Below are 20,441 nucleotides of genomic sequence, written 5' to 3' on the forward strand. Positions count from 1 at the left end.
ACAACCTCTTTTTGGGAAATTGGATGTCAGGGCTTGTCGCATTGAAGACCGAATATCGGAATAAACTGAATTTTGAACCAGACCTCGGACTGAGACCGTCATTGCTGGAACCCAACATTCAGCGTTTGGTGTCTGCGAAACAACATCAGCCTTCTCATTAGACAAGCATTATCTGTTTCCACTGGTAGGCCTATTGCATGTCAATGTACTGTGATGAGTGCAGCATGTTTGTGTGTGCGCATCATAAACTGTTAGAAATAACTGTGTTTTTAATATTCGTTGATATACAGGTTTGACTACCGTTAGTCATAGGCTATGTAAAAAAAAAGTTTAAGTTTGCCTGCGTACATTGTGGTCCAGAAAAGCATTTGATGACAATCTAGTAGCCCACATAGAGGAAAAGGTTAGGAACCACTGCTCTAACTCTAATTACAAATCCTTTATTTATGTTTCATATACAATATTCCCCTGACATTGGTATTCTTGCAATTGTCCTGATGAGTGCAAGGTGAAAAGCTTTGAAAAAATGCCTTCGTCCAACACTCAAAGAACTAAAAAATATGCCAGTAAACTAAAAATGCGAGATGAGGTAAAGGGTTACCTTAAAAAGAAATGAAACATTCGCTTCATATTTCATTTGGTACAAATGTCATATAAATGGCCTCGTACTGCAACAAGGGCAAAAAGAACAGAAGATGGATTCACTGACCAGAAGGATAATTTGGTTTGTCTCAGAATGAAAGAATATTGGTAATAACTACCATGATTTGACTTGCAAATAAGACTCAAAGAGGTGCATTAGAACAAAGTTATAGCAGTTAAGTTTTATGGTGGAAGGGTTAGAATATTTAACAGTTCTTTGAACAAAAGTACAACTAGCAAGAACCTGATGAAGTAAAATTTAAAAGGATAACAAGTATACAAAATCAATCCTGCCAAGAAGCAGATTCTCCACAAGAGTGTCATGCAAATATCATAATTTTATGATTTCAGTTCAAAGTCTTAGCGCAATCTTACCTGCCGTTCACCTCCTCAATCCCACTGCAGCGAGGTCAAGGCATTTGGCAGCCAGCCAAATGTCCATTCATGGCAGCAAACTGGGGAAAATCCCGCAAGCATGAACGGTGATAAGATTCCAGCCTTTCTCGGTTATACTGACAAGTAGAGATTGGATCCCACAATTTGTTTCAAACTAATTGTACCAAATACACAACTCTAGAAATTAAATATGTCAAATTAGCTCCAACTTCAAGAAACTCATCGCCAAGGCAAATTGAATGCCAAAACCAAATTGGAGGTGGTGCAGTTGAACAGTTGGAGAATTTGCAGTCACACATTTTGCCCTTATGGCTGCCTGCCCATTCAGCTACAAGAAAACGATCTAAATTTGTTTTTATATGCACACATGAGTTGACATACATAGTGCCGTGCACCTGCACATTAACAGACTATATTAACTCTGGAGCCAAGACTGAATAACTGTGAATAACTGAATACCTTCCAAAATATGCGTGGAACTTAAGGGACGTTTTTTGGCCTGTTTAACCACAGTGCATGGGCCTGCTCTGTAAAAGAGGTTGTTAGCATTTCATTCACTGAGTTACTTTTCACAAGTTTGTTCCAAGATTAACAAACACAGACTTCAATTATACTTGAGGTAAACTAGGCCAAACAACAAAAACAATTAGTTCAAGTTTGAAGCTTGGACTGAGACAGTCTCAGGTTTAATATGGTATTCTAGTAATAGAATCATAGAATCTCTTCAGTGCAGAAGGACGCCATTCGGCCCATCAAGCCTACACCAACAACAATCCCACCCACCATGTATCCTGTAACACCATGTATTTACTCTGTTAATCCCCCGAACACTAAGGGTCAATTTAATATAGCCAGTCCACCTAACCTGCGAATCTTTGGAGTGTGGGAGGAAAGCAGAGCACCCGGAGGAAACCCACGCAGACACGGGGAGAATCCACACAGACAGTGACCCCAGGCCGGAATTGAACCCGAGTCTCTGGTGCTGTAAGGCAGCAGTGCTAACCATTATGCCACCATGTTGCAACAGCAATAGCTTGATGATGGCAATTAAAAATCTGAATTATACTTCAATATAAGCGCACAAATATTTTCATCTCCTACTACATCAACAAAGACAGAAAATGTGCAATATCCAATGGTCACCAGATCTCTGAATGCTATGATCTATCATTAAAATGCAACATGGAGGGACTTAAAGTGAGGAGTAACTATCGCCAGCTCCAACTCCATATATATTCCAAGTTAAGATACCACCCATTATGTCTGAGATCCAATAATGATTCACAAACTCAGTCTACCTGAGAGCTTTCCGAGCTCATTGCCCCTCACCTCACTTGGTACTTTCACTTCCTTACTGCTATTAATGATCCCAAGCTTCAACATTGACACCAACACTCCTCTGGACCCCTCTTCCCCTTCACTTTCCTCTGACCTCCCCATCCCTCCTTCCAATCTTTCATCAAGTTTTCATCAAGTTCCCCCCATCCCCAAATGATCAGTCCTCAGCATATTTCATCATATAATGCCCCTCCCTCTACCCCTCCTTAATGGGTTCTGCGTGATGTTAGATCCTTTGTGTTCACTTCTTGGCCAAGTCTTCACTTTCCCCACAGCAAACCATTTCTCTCACATCATCCTGGACCCTTCCGCCTGCTATCTTGCCATCTTGATTGTCAGTGTCACACCAGCAGTCCAGAAATAATCCCAATTTCAACACCCACCTTGTTTAAATTAACCTTCCCAACAGGGTGGCACTGGTGGCACAGTGGTTAGCACTGCTGCCTCACTGCGCCAGGGACCCAGGTTCAATTCTGGCTTGAGTGACTCTGTGTGAAGTTTGCACGTTCTCCCCATGTCTGTGTGGTTTTCCTTTGGGTACTCCAGTTTCCTCCCACAGTCCAAAAACGTGTGGGTTAGGTTGATTGGCCAAGCTAAATTGCCCCTCAGTATCAGAGGGGCTAACAGGGTAAATGGGGTTATGGGGATAGAACCTGGGTGGGACTGTGGTTGGTGCAGACTTGATGGGCCAAATGGTCTCCTTCTGCACTGTAGGGACTCTTTGATTCTAACTTTCACCTGCGGATATGCATGGCACTGTCACTGTTAGACAAACAGGCCTCTATCTTGCAAAAGCTGAATGCCAACTCTCCAACAACTTGTGGATCGTAACACCACCACTCAACATCGCGCTGTCATTTCCCAGGCCATCACTGACATTGACTCCTCTGGAGCTTTCCCTCTCTTCTCCAAAGCCTTTAACCTCATTGTTCTTCGAACCGTACAATCTGTCTCTGCTACAACCTCAAGCTCTCCAAAAAGAATTGCCCAAATAGAAAAACAGGCTTGAATGATGGGTCTAATTCTTCTTAGTGTAACTATTTCCTCTCTCCTTGCCCAGGATCTTCCGACCAACATACCCGACTCTTGCAATGCTCTCTCTAAGTTTCCAATTCCACTTTCATTTTCCAATTTTCTGGCCTTGGACACTTCCTTTTCACTATCATCACCAATATCTCCATTCCCCACTGGGGACAGCCTTGTGGGTCTTTTGCTTCTTCCTTGAGGGGAAAACCAACTTGTCCCCTTCAACCATCGCCCTCTTCCACTTGGCTGAATGTGTTTTTACTTTGAACAACTTCACCTTTGATTCCACTATTTGCCTTGAATTTTTTTTTAAATGTTGCTATAGAAATTCCTATGGATCCTAGCAAGCTTTTAATTTAATAGGTGTAATATACCTTGTTCCAATCTTGTTCAACAGTCCTCCTTTACCTCTTTTTCAAAACTGTAGGCCAGAATCTCACTACCGTTCACTCCGGCGGGATTTTCCCATCCTGCTGCAGTGAATAGAGATTTGGTTGGCTGCCAAATTCTCTGACTTCGCTGCAGCGGGAATGTGGCACGAACGGCCAGCAAGATCACACCCATAATTGTTAGCTTTATCAAGACAGCCATCAACTTTACTTCCAATTTCCAATCCTCCATCACGTTTGCGTGATCATCCTCCAATTCTTCCCTCCCCCAACTTCCCTGTCTATATTTCTGGCAATAAGCTATCAGCTAGTTTTTATTATAAGTCCACTGATACCCATAGCTACCTTGATTATATTTCCTCTACCCTCCCTTCCTTCTAAAGACTCACTTCCATTCTATCAGTGTCTTCATTCTGTTGTATCTGTTCTGACAATGCCATCTTCCACACGTTTCCTATATTCTCTTCCACTTCCTTGAACAAGAATTCCTCTCTGCCTCGTCCATCCTATTTCCCATACTTCTGACCTTCCCCTCCCAGAACCACAGTAGGATTTCCCTTGTCCTTGGCTTCCACTGCACCAGCCTTTACATCCAATGGAAGATCTTGCTCCAACAATGTGATGCCACAAACACATCATATCCTCCCATTTCCTTCCTGTATCTTGAAGGGAATATTCAAGTATTCCCAACACCCACTCCCCTTTCTGGGGAACGTTTCCCTGAAAGTGCAGATAATACAATGCCTGCTCTTTCACATCCCCGCCACCCTTCTCCCACCTACCCACCCATCATCCTGGACACTGAGAATCACAGAATCAAAAAATCCCTACAATGGAGAAAGAGGCCTTTTGGCCCATTCAGCCTTGCACCAACTCTCCAAAAGATTATATTAACCAGACCCTATCCCTAAAAACCCACAGGTGGGATTACCCAGCTGCGCTCAACCCAAAACCACAGAATCCCACCCTAGGTCAAGGGATCTTTGCATGGTCCACTCCCTGCCCGCTACGATTCCTGTGGCAGGCAGGAAGGGAGAATTCCCCCCAACATATTTACCCTGCTAATCCCTCTAAACTACATATCTTGGGACACCAAGGGGCAATTTAGCTTGGCCAATCCCCCTAACCTGCACATCTTTGGAGTGTGGGAGGAAACCGGAGCACCTGGAGGAAACCCACACAGACTGGGGGAACGTGGAACCTCCACACAGACAGTGAGTCAAGGCCAAAATTGATCCTGGGTCTCTGCCACTGTGAGGCCATGATGTGCAAATGCCAGTGTTGGACTGGGGTAAACACAGTAAGAAGTCTCACAACACCAGGTTAAAGTCCAACAGGATTATTCGGTAACACAAGCCACTAGCTTTCGGAGCACTGCCCCTTCATCAGGTGAGTGGGAGTTCTATTCACAAACAGGGCATATAAAGACACAAACTCAATTTACAAAATAATGATTGGAATGCGAGTCCTTACAGGTAATCAAGTCTTAAAGGTACAGATGTTACGAATGTAGCCGAATAAAAAATGAGGTTTCTTTTTTCTGTTACATTCGGTAATGTTGTCTGTACCTTTAAGACTTGGTTAGCTGTGAAGGCTCGCATTCCAATCATTATTTTGTAAATTGAGTTTGTGTCTTTAGATGCCCTGTTTGTGAACAGAACTCCCACTCACCTGATGAAGGGGCAGTGCTCTGAAAGCTAGTGGCTTGTGCTACCAAATAAACCAGTTGGACTTTAACCCAGTATTGTGAGACTTCTTACTGTGAGGCAGCAGTGCTAATCACTATGCACCATGCCAGCCTTCTTCCATATGAAACAATGGCAACTTTTTCAATGTATTATGTTGAATTCGCCACTGACAGTGCAATCAGTCTTCACATTTTGGAGACCAAAAGCAGTGCAGAATTCTTCCATTCAAACTGAAAACATGACTCCAAGCTTCTGGTCACTTGCTATTTTAATTTGCCATCCCCATCTGACCTCCCTGTCCTAAGCCTCCTACACCATGCCAATGAAGATCAACTGAAGCTTGAGGAATATGACTCCAGTTTTCAGTTAGGTGCCTGACAGCCTTCTGAACTCAATACTTAGTTCAACAATTTCAGATCATAACCAATTGCTACCATTATCTTCAGACAGTATACACTGGCAATAGTTGTCCTGTGCCCATTTACACCTTTACAAGGCCCATCTTTTTTCATTTAATCAACCGATTACCATCTGCTTTTGCCTTACACCATCATTCCTTTATTTTTTAGTCATCCCTTTTGTGGCCAGCACGGTGGTACAGTGATTAGAACTGCTGCCTCACAGAGAACTGGGTTCAATTCCGGCCTTGGGTGACTGTGCAGAGTCTGTGTAGGTTTCCTTCGGGTGCTCCAGTTTTCTCCCACAGTCCAAAAATTAGGTTGATTGGCCAGGCTAAATTGCCCCTTAATGACAGGGAGATTAGCTGAGTTATTTATTTTGTTTATTAGTCACAAGCAGGCTTACATTAACACTGCAATGAAGTCACTGTGAACATCCCCTGGTCGCCACACTCCAGTGCCTGTTTGAGTCATTGAAGTTTACAGCACGGAAACAGGCCCTTTGGCCCAACTTGTTCATGCTGCCTTTTTTTTAAAACCCCTAAACTAATCCCAATTGCCCGCATTTGGTCCATATCCCTCTATACCCATCTTAGCCATGTAACTATCTAAATGCTTTTTAAAAGACAAAATTGTACCTGCCTCTACTACTACCTCTGGCAGCTTGTTCCAAACACTCACCACCCCACTTTGTGCGAAAAAAATTGCCCCTACACTGAGGAAGAATTTAGCATGTCCAATCCACCTAACCAGCACCTCTTTCGATTAGAGCCTGGGTAGGATTGTAGTGGGTCGTTGGGCTGAATGGTCTCTTTCTGCACTGTAGGGATTCTATGATTCTTCCAGCCTTTCACACTCACTCTGTGGCAGTGAGGCAGAAATGGATTCAGCATTAGCACAACTCCTGCGGACTCTGGCCATCAGTATTCAGGTATGACCAGAACAGACTCAATGGCTTCTTTCTGAACCGTAGTCATTCTATGATTCCATAGAAAGTAGCTCCAGGAGAAGGGGAAAGGCAAATAAAAACAACACAACACATTACATCTTTGTCCAGCTCAGAAATTGCAATGCCACTTGTTTTTAAAAAACTGAACGGCAACTTTGTGCGTCCAAGACTGCTGGAGCGGGTAATACAACACAGTAGTGTCAGCAACAATTAGCTGCACACTGTGTCAACACAACAGTAGACATTAGTGAGTGTGCTGTCAACTGCAATCGCATGAGCACCTCAGAAAGCAGCGAGGTAAATCACTGTGCTGCAATCCGCACAGGTTCACTCTGTACTATGAGCAGATGTGCTTTATCACCAGCTCATTTTCTCGCCAGGATTTACTGGTGGCATGTGGCGTGGAAGTGCAGGAACCCGGTGAAAAATTGATGAGGGACAAAGCAGAGGGAGATAAATTGCAAACTGCCCTTGCGCACAGTTGTTGCGAACACTTTATTTTCCTGCTCCAGTTCATTCGCCGCGACCTGTTTGCCACACCAACTGCAGGTGGTCGTGTAGGTTTTTCTCCCAAAATTGACAATAAATTCAGGCAGCGAGACAGAGGAGCACACGCACACACCCCAAACACAAAAAAAAATCGCAGGAACCTTAAGCAACAAGTATTTCTCCGTTATATATTGTTCACTGGGTTTGGAGGTTGTGGATGATCAGTCGCGGCTCCAGGAATGCGATGTGGAACAGCGAAACTGGCCGAAATAATAAGAAATGGATGGTTTAAAAAAAGAGAAACCGGAGAGGGAGAATAGGGAAATCACGAGATTTAAGCAGAAGGTTGCTAAGGGGAGAGAGATCAGGACACAGAAACGCTGGGAGAGGTGGTAAATAAGGGCAAGATCTCTGCATCTTTGAATGAAGGACGATTTCCCCATATAGGTACAGTATCACTTCTGAGAAGCAAGGCTTAATGCAATTGGTATAACATTCCGCGCATCGATGTAACCTTGTTTTTGGGGTGTGTAATCCCCAATAACATCCCATTAAACACAGCCTAGGAGTTGGGCTAGTTCTTGACCGTCTCCCCCGCAGCGTCTAAAACAAGCCCTGCATTGCAATAGTTTCACACTTTTTCCCCCCCAAAGTGCGTACGCGAAATTGACAACAATAGTAATTCTTCCAATTAAAACACACACACACACACAGCCGCAAATATGCGAGCAATCCACTCGCCTTTCACTGATGCCTTGGCCATTTCTTAGCGAGTGTATCTGGCGACCCCCTCGCTCTCGGTGTCTCTGCAGATTCTCTCCAGGTAACAGTGTTAGGAGTCCCTGGCTGCTGGGACTGATGAGTCCTCCTCTCGCTGCGATCTCTGCCTCTCTCTGCGCTCACGTTAGATTGCCTCCAGTGGCGCTGCCAGGGAACTGTTTAAAGATTTGCAAGGCTGCAAATAGCAGTCACTTCACTGTCGGTATCTGTTGCTGTAATACCAACCTCCTCCCCTCTCTAGAGAGAAAAAAAAATCAGGAAAAGCACGACCCGACAACTTGCATCCCTGTAGCGCTTTTAACCTCGGGAAAACGTCCCAGGATACTTCACAAGAGCACTCCAAGCATATAGGCAGATATTAAGACAGCGACCAAACCCTGGGTCAAATGATAAAGGCAACATACTGTGGATGCTGGAATCTGAAAACAGAAAATGCTGGAGAAACTCAACAGATCTGACAGCGTCTGGGGAGAGAGAATAGAGACAGGGTGACCCTTCCTCAGAGCCCGGGTCAAATAATTTGATTTGACATATTACTGTCATAAGATGCTGTGAAAAGCATTGTTTTTTGTGTGCTATACAGACAAAACATACCATTCGAAAGTACATAGGGGAGAAGGAAAGAGTGTGCAGAATATAATGTTACAGTTACAGATAGGGAGAAGAGAATGATCAGCTTAATATATAATAAGTCCATTCAAAAGTCTGATGGCAGCAGAGAAGAAGCTGTTATTGAGTTGGTTTTGATCTCTGATGAGAGACGGCGAAGGCATCGGGGTAAGTTAGGGCTGCCAACTCTCCAGGAACAGAAAGATCAGTCCCCAGGATATTGCTGCGTACAGTCATGGAGGAAAATCAAAGAGTCATTAAAAAAGATAGCCTTTTTAAAATTTTCTTTCAACATTTCCTCTTTACCATTTATAAAAATATTGAAAATATGTTTTTTTTAAAAAAGGCTGTTTGGCAGACAGTGAAGCATCAGCTAATTGGTGGAGGAAAGTAGTACATCAACAGGATGGATGTGCCAATGGCAGGAGCATAGGAGTGGGTCAGGAAGGATGGGGAATTGTGACAAAACATGCAGGAGTGCATTTAATCAGAGTTGGCAACCCTCAGGTTTTGGGAGAGAATTGCAGAGGTTAGGGCCTAAACAGCTGAAGGTACCACCATCACTGGTACGATAGCACAGCATCAGGGACCCGGTTCGATTCCCAGCTTGGGTCACTGTCTGTGTAGAGTTTGCACATTCTCCCCATGTCTGCATGGGTTTCCTCTGGGTGCTCCCACAGTCCAAAAGATTGTGCTGGTTAGGTGTCTTGGCCATGCTAAATTCTCCCTCAGTGTACCCAAACAGGTGCCGGAGTGTGGCGACTAGGGGATTTTCACAGTAACTTCATTGCAGTGTTAATGTAAGCCGACTTGTGACAATAGTAATTAAACTTTAAAAACTTTAAAAATTAATTAAAATCAGAATGTACCAGAATTGGAGGCACACAGAGATTTCAGAGGATTGAAGGGCTAGAGAACACTCCCGAGATGGAGAGGGTTGTGGATGAGGTCAGATATCAGAGAGACTTGAAAGCAAGACTGGTGGAGGTTTCTGTCAAATCTGCATACTCAAGACCCTGAGCTATCTGTCACTACCTTGTCTGAATAGACGTTCTGTTTTTTTTTGACTCCGCTCCTCCCACACTCAAGGACATATCCTCGCTGATATCTGATACTGTATAATACTAATCATAGCTTCCTCATGGGATTCCCTCTATTAAAAGTGTCACTTAATTCAAAAGGTTTGCCAGATTCCCAAAAATTCCTCTTATTAACATTAACAGCCCCAGGTAAACTTACTGAAATGTAGATAAATGACATACAATCAGTGGATCAAAGATGTCTGGTGCTTCCGCAGACCGTCACAAGGGATAAGGCAGATCAAATATTTGTTACAGTGTAAATACTAGGAAGGGGGTCCGCATGCTGTTGCTGTTCAAACCTCAAGAGTTCTTAATCCAGCTTTGATCGCAGGCACCTCTCCTGCCCATACTACAATGACTCAATGAGTTCACCATAGTAAATGGATATCAGAAAGTTACCCTCCAAAATGTCCACCTCTCTGGGCATTGGCTGACTCAGCACAATGCAGAGATGGATTGGAACTGGAGATCTTTCTCGCTATTGCCCCTCATGTTTGTAGAGGTCCAATTCCCAACAATTTGCTGAGACATCTGAAACCTCAGAGAGATGTTGACGTAACCTGAAACATTTTTTCAAAGACGATTTGTCAACAATGTTACTAGGTGTCCAACAATGCATAAATTATTGTTACATATAAAATAGCCAAACATATATACGGAGACAAGAAAATAGATATTTTATTTCAGTACTAAAAGTGTGAGAAAAATAGAAAGTTACGAATGTGCAGAGGAATTGTTTGAGCTCATCGGGTGACGAGTGTAATAGTCCTGTGTTTGACCTTATATGTATACGATTGCGTATCAAGTCCATTCAGCCTTCAGTTTTCTCACTAGCACATGCACAAGAAAGCTTGCATTTGTGTTCTTAAGTGCAGATAGCTGGTGACAAGGGCACAGTCTCCACATATACACATTTCCCCTTTCACATGTTCATAAATTATGAAGTGTAGGCCTGGGTTGTTTTCATTGGAGCAGAGAAGACTGAGGGGTGACCTGATTGAGGTGTACAAGATCATGAGGGACATGGACAGAGTGGATAAGCAGCAGCTGTTCCTTTTAGTTGAAGGGTCAGTCACGAAGGGACGTAGGTTCAAAGTGAGAGGTATGTGAGGATGAAGGCAGTCTGGAATATGCTACCTGGGAGAGTGGTAGAGGTGGGTTGTCTCACATCCTTTAAAAAGTACCTAGGTGAGAACTTAGCGTGTCATAACATTCAAGGTATGAACCAAGTGTTGGCAGTTGGGATTAGCTGGGAACTCAGGTGCTTCTAATATGAAGGTGCAGGCTCAATGGGCCGAAGGGTCTCTTCTGTGCTGTATGATTCTATGAAAGTCAAAGTAAACTAGACCAACAATCCAGGATTTCATTGTGTGTGTCCACTTTTCCGATAAGTTTTTTCTTTCATTTCTTTCTTTTGGCAAGTTCAACCACTTAATCCTTTACAGAACTGCACCAAATCAAGAGAAATGAACACTTGCCCTGGAGCTCAGCTGTCACTCTGCTTCTGCCCTTCACAGAACCACTCAGCCTCAAAGATTCAGAACAAGGGCAACTGTTGACATTAAAAAAAAAATCAAAGCATGGGTATTGACAAAAGAAAGCTGCAGTGTGAACTTGACAAGATTAAACTGGCGAGAGGCTGCATGGAAAATAAGGAACAAATATTTTCAGGGGACGTTGAAGGGGCTCCGGGTGAATCCACTGTTGGATTTTTGTTGCCCAGATCTGACATTTACCAATCCACAAATCTAAACAAAGAAAGATCCTCAGGGTGTGCACACAAAATTAAATGTAGAAATCTATGATTGAGATTTGCAAGGCTGTGAAATAGAATAAAGAACAAAGAAAATTACAGCACAGGAACAGGCCCTCTGGCCCTCCAACCAACCATGCTGCCTGTCTGAACTAAAACCCACTATCCTTCCAGGGACCATATCCCTCCATTCCCATCATAATCGTGTATTTGTCCAGACGCCCCTTAAAAGTCACCATTGTATCTGCTTCCACTACCTCCCCCGGCAACATGTTCCAGGCACCCACCACCCTCTGTGTAAAAAAACTTGCTTCGTACATCTCTTTTAAACTTATCCTCCCTAGTAACTGACTCTTCCACCTTGGGAAAAAACTTATGACTATCCACTTTGACCATGCCTGTCATAATCTTGTAGACTTCTAATTTCTGTCAGAATGTACCATCAGAGTTGGTGACTGAATCAGAGATCATTTCAACATTTAAGCATAGATTAGATAGATGATCGAAGCGAAGGAACTGAAAAGAAATGAAAATAGGGTAGGCAACTGGAGTTAGGGTGAATACCAATACATTACCTCAAATAAATGGGAAATTGTTTACATTTCATTCCTGTTTAATTCTATAGAATCATCCAGGACTGTTCATATTGAATATTGTGGCATGTATTCAGGTCATGTAAGAGTGTCTGTTCATAGTGAACACACTAACTGGTGGGAAAAGAAGGTATTATTTTCACACTTCAGCTACTAATCTCCATACATTTTCATAAATTGTATATTTTAGAACTGTTTGCTTTATTATTAATTTAAACTAGTAGTTCCCCTCTAGTTTTCTCTTCACTGTCTCAAGTACATTACAGTGTCATATCACCAATCAAACTGCACCTAAAGAATCATAGTACAGCAGAAATCACTGAGTATTGTTTCTGTATAACTGCATCATTAGTCAGATTCACTCACTTATAAATGACAGGTAGATACTAACTTTTGAATGAATTTTTACAGAAGCATCATACAAAGTATCCCTTCCAGATGCATCAAAATTTGGTATGACTCCTGCTCTGACCAAGACCACAAGAAACTACAAAAGATTATGAACGAAGCCCAGTCCATCACGCAAACCAACCTCCTATCCATTGACTCCTTCTATGCTTCCCACTGCTTCAGAAAAGCAGCCATCATAACTAAGGACCCCACACACCCCAGACATTCTCTCTTACACCTTCTTCTGTCGGCAAGAAGTTACAAAAGTGTGAAATCACCTACCAACCGACTCAAGAGCAGCTTCTTTTCTGCTGCCATCAGACTTTTGAATGGACCTACCTTATATTAAGTTGACCTTTCTCTACACCCTAGCTATGACTGTCACACTACATTCTGCACCTTCTCCTTTCCTTCTCCCCTATGTACTCTATGTACTGTGTGCTTTGTCTGTATAGGGCGCAAAAAACAATATTTTTCACTGTATCCCAATACATGTGACGATAATAAATCAAATATTTCAAAATAAGACAAGGTTTTCCCTTGAAATTTAGTTATAATTAGTTATTCTAATAATTTTAAACACACCAATGTATACATATACATTTATATCATGAATGGGATTTTATGGCTTCTCTCGTCCCAAAACCACTAAAGGTCAATGAACCTTTCCATGGTCCGCCCCTTGCCCACTCCAATTCCCGTGACGGGTGGGACGGTAAAATTCCAGATATGTTTTATACTGACAACCAATAATTGTTAATATTTTGTTTAATGCCTATACAAGGGACTAAAAATTTAGCTTGCTTTCAAACAGATACAATATAGCAATGAACCTGCAGCTCATAATGTACATTTTCTTATCTCAGAAAATATGGCAGTTGCTGGAAATTTGAAATAAATTCAATATTGGAAATATTTAGCAAGTTAGACAGTATTTGTGAAGTGACACACTCATGTTTCAAGTGTGGACCCCTCACCAGAACGGCATTATTTTAGTACCGTTATATAGCAGTTGTAACTCTGTGCACTGCATAACTTGGTAAATCATAATGCATTTGGTGACAAAGGCTAAATGTCATACTGGCTATTGTTTAATAAATGATTTCCCTTGAATGACGTTTTGCAAAGGTGATAATATGCTCCAGAGAACCAGTGAGGTATAAAAGCTATTTTGTGATGTGCTTGGCCAACTCACATTATGGGCCTTGTCCAAAAGTTATTTATCTAACCTGAAGCAGGCATGATAGAGAGCTATAGGTGAGCTGCAAGAATTATAGGCAATAAATGGTTTAGCTGGCATCACATCTTACACTGTCATATGAACCCTGTAATGTGTATTAATATCCTTCACCTCTGGGCTCAAGTCTGGTCCGAGGCTTGAGCACAAAAATCAAGGCTGACACTCCAATGTAGTACGAGGGAGAGCTGCACTGTTGGAGATGCTACCTTTTGGATGACATGTTAAACAGAGGCCCCTGCTTAGCTGAATGTTGAAGGTACCATGACATTTTTTAGGAAGAAGAGCAGGGATGTCCTTGTCAATGTTTATCCCTCGGTCAACAACAGATGAAATCGTCATTTCCATATTGCTGCCTGCAGGGGTTGGCTGCATGCACATTATCTGCCACGTTTCCTACATTACAGTGGCTACACTTCAAAAAGTGCTTAATTGACCGGAAAGTGCTTTGAAACACCCGACAGTTATGAAAAGTGCTGTATGAATGCAAGTCCTTCTTTCTTTCTTTCATGATTCATTGATTAAAAAGATGCAAAACTGTCCATCTAATTAATGAAAGCAGCTTTCATCCTCTGAAGGTTTTGGTATCAATAGAATATTTATGTCAGTGACAGGGACTGCCCTTGACATAAAGGCTGCAATTACCTGAGCAATATTTGTGTGGAGTTTGCATGTTCTCCCCATGTCTGTGTGGGCTTCCTCCTGGTGCTCCTGTTTCCTCCCATAATCCAAAGATGTGCACGTTAGGTGGATTGGCCATGCTGAGTTGCCCCTTAGTGTCCAAAGATGTGTAGGTTGGCCATGATAAATGTGTGAGGCTACAGGGATAGAGCAGGGGGAGAGGAGTGCTGGGTAAGAAACGCTGTCAGAGGGCAGTGCAAGCTCAAGGGGCCAAATGGCCTCTCCTGAACCATAGTGATTCTATGATTTTGGAAGAAGGAGAGGTGATCTTAATGAAATATATAAGATTCTGAGGGGACATAACAAGATGGGTGCTAAGGTGATGGTGTTTTGGGAGAATCTAGAAGCAGGCTGAGATGGGGTTATAATATCAGAATAATGGGTCTCCCATTTTAGATGAGATGAATTGGAATTTCGTCTCCGAGGATGATTAAGCTTTGGAAATGTCTACCCCAGAGCAGTGGAGTTTGGGTCATTGAACTAGATAGATTTTTGATCTGGAAAGAAGGGTTATGTGGTGCAAGCAGGAATCTGGGCTCGAGGCCACCATCACATCAGCCATGAGCTTCTTAAATCATTGAACAGACTAGAAGGGCCGAATGTCCTCGCCTTGATCCTATTGCTTATGTTTTTACATTCTTAACTTACCTCCATCATGAGGTCAGAAGTGGGGATATTGTCATGTGCTGTACCTAAATTCTTAAAATAATGTCCAGTAATTACGTAAAGATTGTTTCAACTGGTAACCCCGTAAACATTGAAGAAAGATTAACAGATGCTCAGTCATTAAGTAGGTGGAATGACCCTTAGCCTGCTTTCAGGTTGTTCCTGCAAGAAATTTACAGTTCAAAATGCATTACACAGTGCATTTAGCCACTCATTGCTTGGTTATCAACTTGTCTCATATCTTTGCATTGTTGGAAAATGAAAAATTGAGAGACTTTAAAAGTTGCTCTGTAAGCACTTACAAAATGGAAATAACATTGCAGCCTGAGTTTCGTGGCAGTGGATAGAATAATGGGGCAATAAGTGAACTAAAAGGCAGTAATAGATTAAAAAGTTCCAATGAGATCGAAAAGCAATCCGTTATAATGCCAAGCCGAATATGACAGGCCTTTAATTTACTCCTGCAAAGACAGCAAAGCATTGAATGCAAGAAACTTGAGCTATTATGTTCAAATAGCTTAGAACAGCGAACGCATATGCTCGTGAAAAACTAGATTAAGATTCCAAAAGGGGACTTGAGGACCTAACTTGGGCAAAGTACCTGGCACAAATTCCTCTTCCTGCTGGGTAGACCTGGAAGGGAAGTTTTAATAATTTCCCTGCTCAGGCCCACGGTTAAAAAAGCAGTCAGTCTCCAACGGAGCCTGACCTGTACATGTAAGATCATTCCTAGAGTTAGCCATCTCATCTGTTCCAAAGAGCAAAATCTAAGCAAACAAGACAAGGTTGATGAGTCCGTCAAATGTTTAAACTGCCTGCCCACCCAATTTTCTTGGGTTAAAACTCAAGTATATAGATGAACACTTGGGCTTTTCCTTTTAACTATCACAGTAAATCCAAACTCCTTATTTATAGAAAACTTCAAATCACAAAGATCTTTAATCACTATTATACCTTGATTTTCCAAATGATTTTGAGCCCTTGTTCAAACTATCAAGCCACAAGCCAAACTGTCTATTTTACAAAATTCAGGTGCAACAGGATCAGACCTAACTATCGTACAGCACAAAGCTTAACATCTGCAAGCCCTGGCCAGTAAGGCTCACGTATGAACGATGGTCACTTTATTTTTATTCATTGGTGGGATGTTGGCATCGTTGGTTAGACCAACATTTATTGTCCATACCTCAGTGGCAGGGAAGGAGTGGCGATATGTTTCCAAGTCAGGATGGTGAGTGACTTCTAGGGGAATTTCCAGCAGATGGTATTCCCAGGTATCGGCTGCCCTTGTCCTTCTAGGTGGTAGTTGTCATGGTTTGGAAGGTGCTGACTGAGGAACCTTGGTGAGTTCCTGCAGTGGATCATGTAGATGATACACGTGGCTGCCATTGTTCACCGGGTGGTGGAAGGAGTGAATGCTTGTGGGAAGGGTAACAATCAAACGGGTGCTTTGTCCTGGATGACGTCAAGCTTCTTGGACCTGCACTCACCCAAGCAAGTGGAGACTATTCCATCACACTCCTCTGGCAAGGTCCAGATGTCAGCTTATTATTGTCACATTGTTCCTAGTTACAAATCATTACCTTTAAAGAAGAAACAGATCAGGAAAGAAAATTGAAGGAGAGAAAACTGTGAAAAAAATATTTTATGTGCTCTCATAACAGAAGATATGTTCTACAGTGGGCTGCTTTGCTTTTCTAATTGGCCAGAGGTCCATGTTCAATTACTGTGTCCTTATAAATCTGCAGAAATTTGCATTGAATTAGCACCGTACCTTCAAATATAAGTTTATCGAGCCTCACTACTTGTTTCTGCAATACTTTACCACTTCTGTCGAAAGGCATTACCTGTACCCTTCACACACTGCCATAATAGAACTCCTTTCAAAACAGAAGTACAATTACACTGCCATCAAGTGGCAAGAATCTGTTTATTGATCCAGAGACCAGAGGAGAACTTATAAAGACAAAGAAAGTCCAATGGAAAAGTAAAACATCCGGTAGAAAATTGTAATTCCCAGCAGACCTAAATATGAAAGACAACCTGTTTCTAATCAGCATAAGAAGTCCTGACATTCACTACACATTGAAATAGGATCAAAAGCCGACAGAAATAGATTCAAAGCCTACGATTTGCTTTCCATTTTCACTTTTTAAGTTAAAAAAAATTATGGTTTCATTGGTAATGAATTGTCTACAAGATGCACTGCAGGAACTCACCAAGATCCCTTAGGCAGCATCTTCCAAATCTACGACCACTACCATCTAGAAGGACACCAGTAAAGTTATCTCCACAGCTCACCATTACCTGTGTATTACTGCCTTACTGTGAATTCTATAATTAACACAGCAGTACACTGACTTCATTGATACGTGTACTAAAATAGAACAAAGAGTCAATGCAGTGCAGTTATAGACTGGTGGACTTCCTACGTCATTCGCAGAATTCATCAGAATCAAAATGTACCTATTGCTTATTGATCACTCACCAGAGGCATATAAAGAGATCAATAAAGCCTCTGATGTAAAGTATTTTCTCTATGTCCTTGGTCAGAAATGACACAGGCCAGTAATTGTACACCAAGTGATGATGTATCCAAAATTGAAAGTGAAATATCTCATTAAATGCATTTTGTATGATTATATTACATATGGACACAGAGCACATTTTGAATCTCTGCATTTTTGTCACTGCTTTCCCAAACTCTCTCATATTAGAAAGTGATGTAAATCCCTGTTTTAAATCATTTCAAATATTGGCGCTGATTTTCTCGACCTTGGGCCCTAAACAAGGAGAAGATCCATTTTGCCAGGCCCAGGGCTTGCCAAAGAAGGAAGGAAAAACAGTGTACCCGGCAAGTGTGGTTCACCCAGCAGACACCACTATCCCCCCCAACACCCCCCGAACAGCCCCCTCACCTAACACCCCACCCAACACCGCCCCCCCAAGCCACATACAAGAGATGGGAGGGACATTCCAACCAACCATCCCCTCTGTTTTCCTTACTGCCAATTCATTGGGCACCCAAATGGAAAGGTAACTGAAGAAACTCACTGATGGGGTTAATACTGGGACCAGTGCAGATGTCATGGGGTCAATGATAGGATGAGGCATCATAGAATCCCTACAGTGCAGAAAGAGGCCATTCGGCCAGTCATGCCTCCACTGGCCACAATCCCACCCATGTGAACCTACATATTTACCCTGCTAATTCCCCGACAATTGAGCATAGGGCAATTGCGCATGGCCAATCCACCTAACCCGCACATTTTTGGACCTCGGGAGGAAACTGGAGCACCGAGAGGTAACCCACACAGGCAAGAGGAGAATGTGCAAACTCCAGAAAGACAGTAATTCAAGACCGGAATTGAATCCATCTCCCTAGTTCTGTGAGGCAGCAGTTTCAACCACTGTGCCACCCATCAATTTTATTCATAGTTTTACTATTTAAATTCTTCAGTTCAGAGGGGCTTCTGGCCATGCAACGATCAGGCCTTCAGTTGTCCTGGGACATTTTTTCCCCTTTTGCCAATGTTAGACCTGTGCCAAGGTTATTAATAGCCCAAGAGAGAAAACCAATGATTCTTAATGTGCAAATTACTCTCATGCCCTGCACTGAATGTTGTGGGGGAGAGAAAATGCTCACTTAAAAAAAAAATCTTTAGTTAAAACATCTGAGATATAAAAACCAGTTACAATTGCAGGTTCCATTATGTACTGTTATGATATCACTTCCTCCTTACAGCTGGACTTAGCTCTTTCCTGGGCACACAAACACGATGGATATGTTGTCTTCAGTGAATAATGTGGAATATTTCACTTGACAATTTAATTCTACACCAAAGACTGAAAGTATAGGATTTCTCACTGTATACTACCTAATACACGTTCTGATCACCATGGAGACCAGTGGACCAAACCGAATGACTCCACTGAGACAATCAATGGCCAAGATATCACTTTTTATAACTTTTACTTCAAACTAAAGTCAACAAAAATTAAGCATGAATCAACAGGAAAAGTACAGTCGACCAGGGCAGTTTTGGAACCGTGTTTGCAGTGAACGCAGGTGGTGACATGGGCACAAAATCTCGTGACAATCAGAAAACAAGATTCTCACCAATGAGATAGAATCCTTACAGTACAGAAAAAGGCCATTCAGCCTGCGGTATCAACAAATCCACCCTATCCCCCTAACCCCACATATTTACACTGTTAATCTCCCCAAAACTAGGGTCAATTTAGCACAACCAGTCAACCTAATCTGCACATCTTTGGACTGTGGGAGGAAACCGGAGCACACGAAGGAAACCCACGCAGACATGGGGAGAACATGCAAACTCCACACAGACAGTGACCCAAGCCTGGGATCGAACTCAGATCCCGGTGCTGTGAGGCAGCAGTGCTAATCACTTTGCCATCATACCACCCTAAGTTTTGTGATTTTCTGCACATCTCACCAGTGACGTAACGAGGTTCCCGGCCTTTCATTTCAATGAATCGTAAATAAGTTTAAATATAATTGAAGAGCTTCTCTGCCATCCACTCGCCCTCACTGAATATTCACATGTCAGCAAGGTTTACAACAGGTACTTAAAAACGTGAAGCAGCTGAAGGGCAACCTACTAGAGCACAAAGGTAGGTATAGCCCTCCAGGGGGAATGAGAGACATATCCAGGGCAGCCACCCACACCCACCCCTCCCTCCCCCACCACCCCACCACCCCAACTCACATCCCATCCCCAGTCAAATTTCGGACCTTTGTTACAGTGATTGCATGGCTCCCACCAAACAGTGCTGAGCAGATAGGCACTTGTGTGGGGCACAGGGGGAGGGGGTGGGGAAGAACCCATATACTCTTCAACCTCAGCGCTACTCTGCCTCAGTGACACAGGAGGGTCCATGGGTCCAGCAGCATGGTGCCGTCCATGAAGATCAGCTTGGCATAGTGATGGAGGGTGGGGAATTGGTTCTGCAGAGTGGTGAGCAGTGCATCAGGAGCAGTGCAGCACTATGGCAGTGTTGCACTCACCTCACAGACTGTTGCCAACTGAGGACTACCTTGTGCATGCCTCTCATTAGCATAAGAGCTAGGAACAGGCAATTCAGCCCATCGAGCCTGCTCCACTATTCAATACAATCATGGTTGATCTCATCTTGGCCTCAGCTCCACTTTCCTGCCTGCTCTCCATAACCCTTCAACCCATTACTAATTAAAAAGCTGTCTCTCTCCTCCTTAAATTTACTCAATGTCCTGGCATCCACTGTACTCTGGGGTAGTGAATCGTACAGATTTTGAGATAAGCAATTTCTTCTCGTCTGTTTTAAATGCATC

The sequence above is a fragment of the Carcharhinus amblyrhynchos genome, chromosome 23 (assembly GCF_965287045.1).
Source record: "Carcharhinus amblyrhynchos chromosome 23, sCarAmb.v2.hapA, whole genome shotgun sequence".
In the NCBI taxonomy this organism is placed as follows: Eukaryota; Metazoa; Chordata; class Chondrichthyes; order Carcharhiniformes; family Carcharhinidae; genus Carcharhinus; species Carcharhinus amblyrhynchos.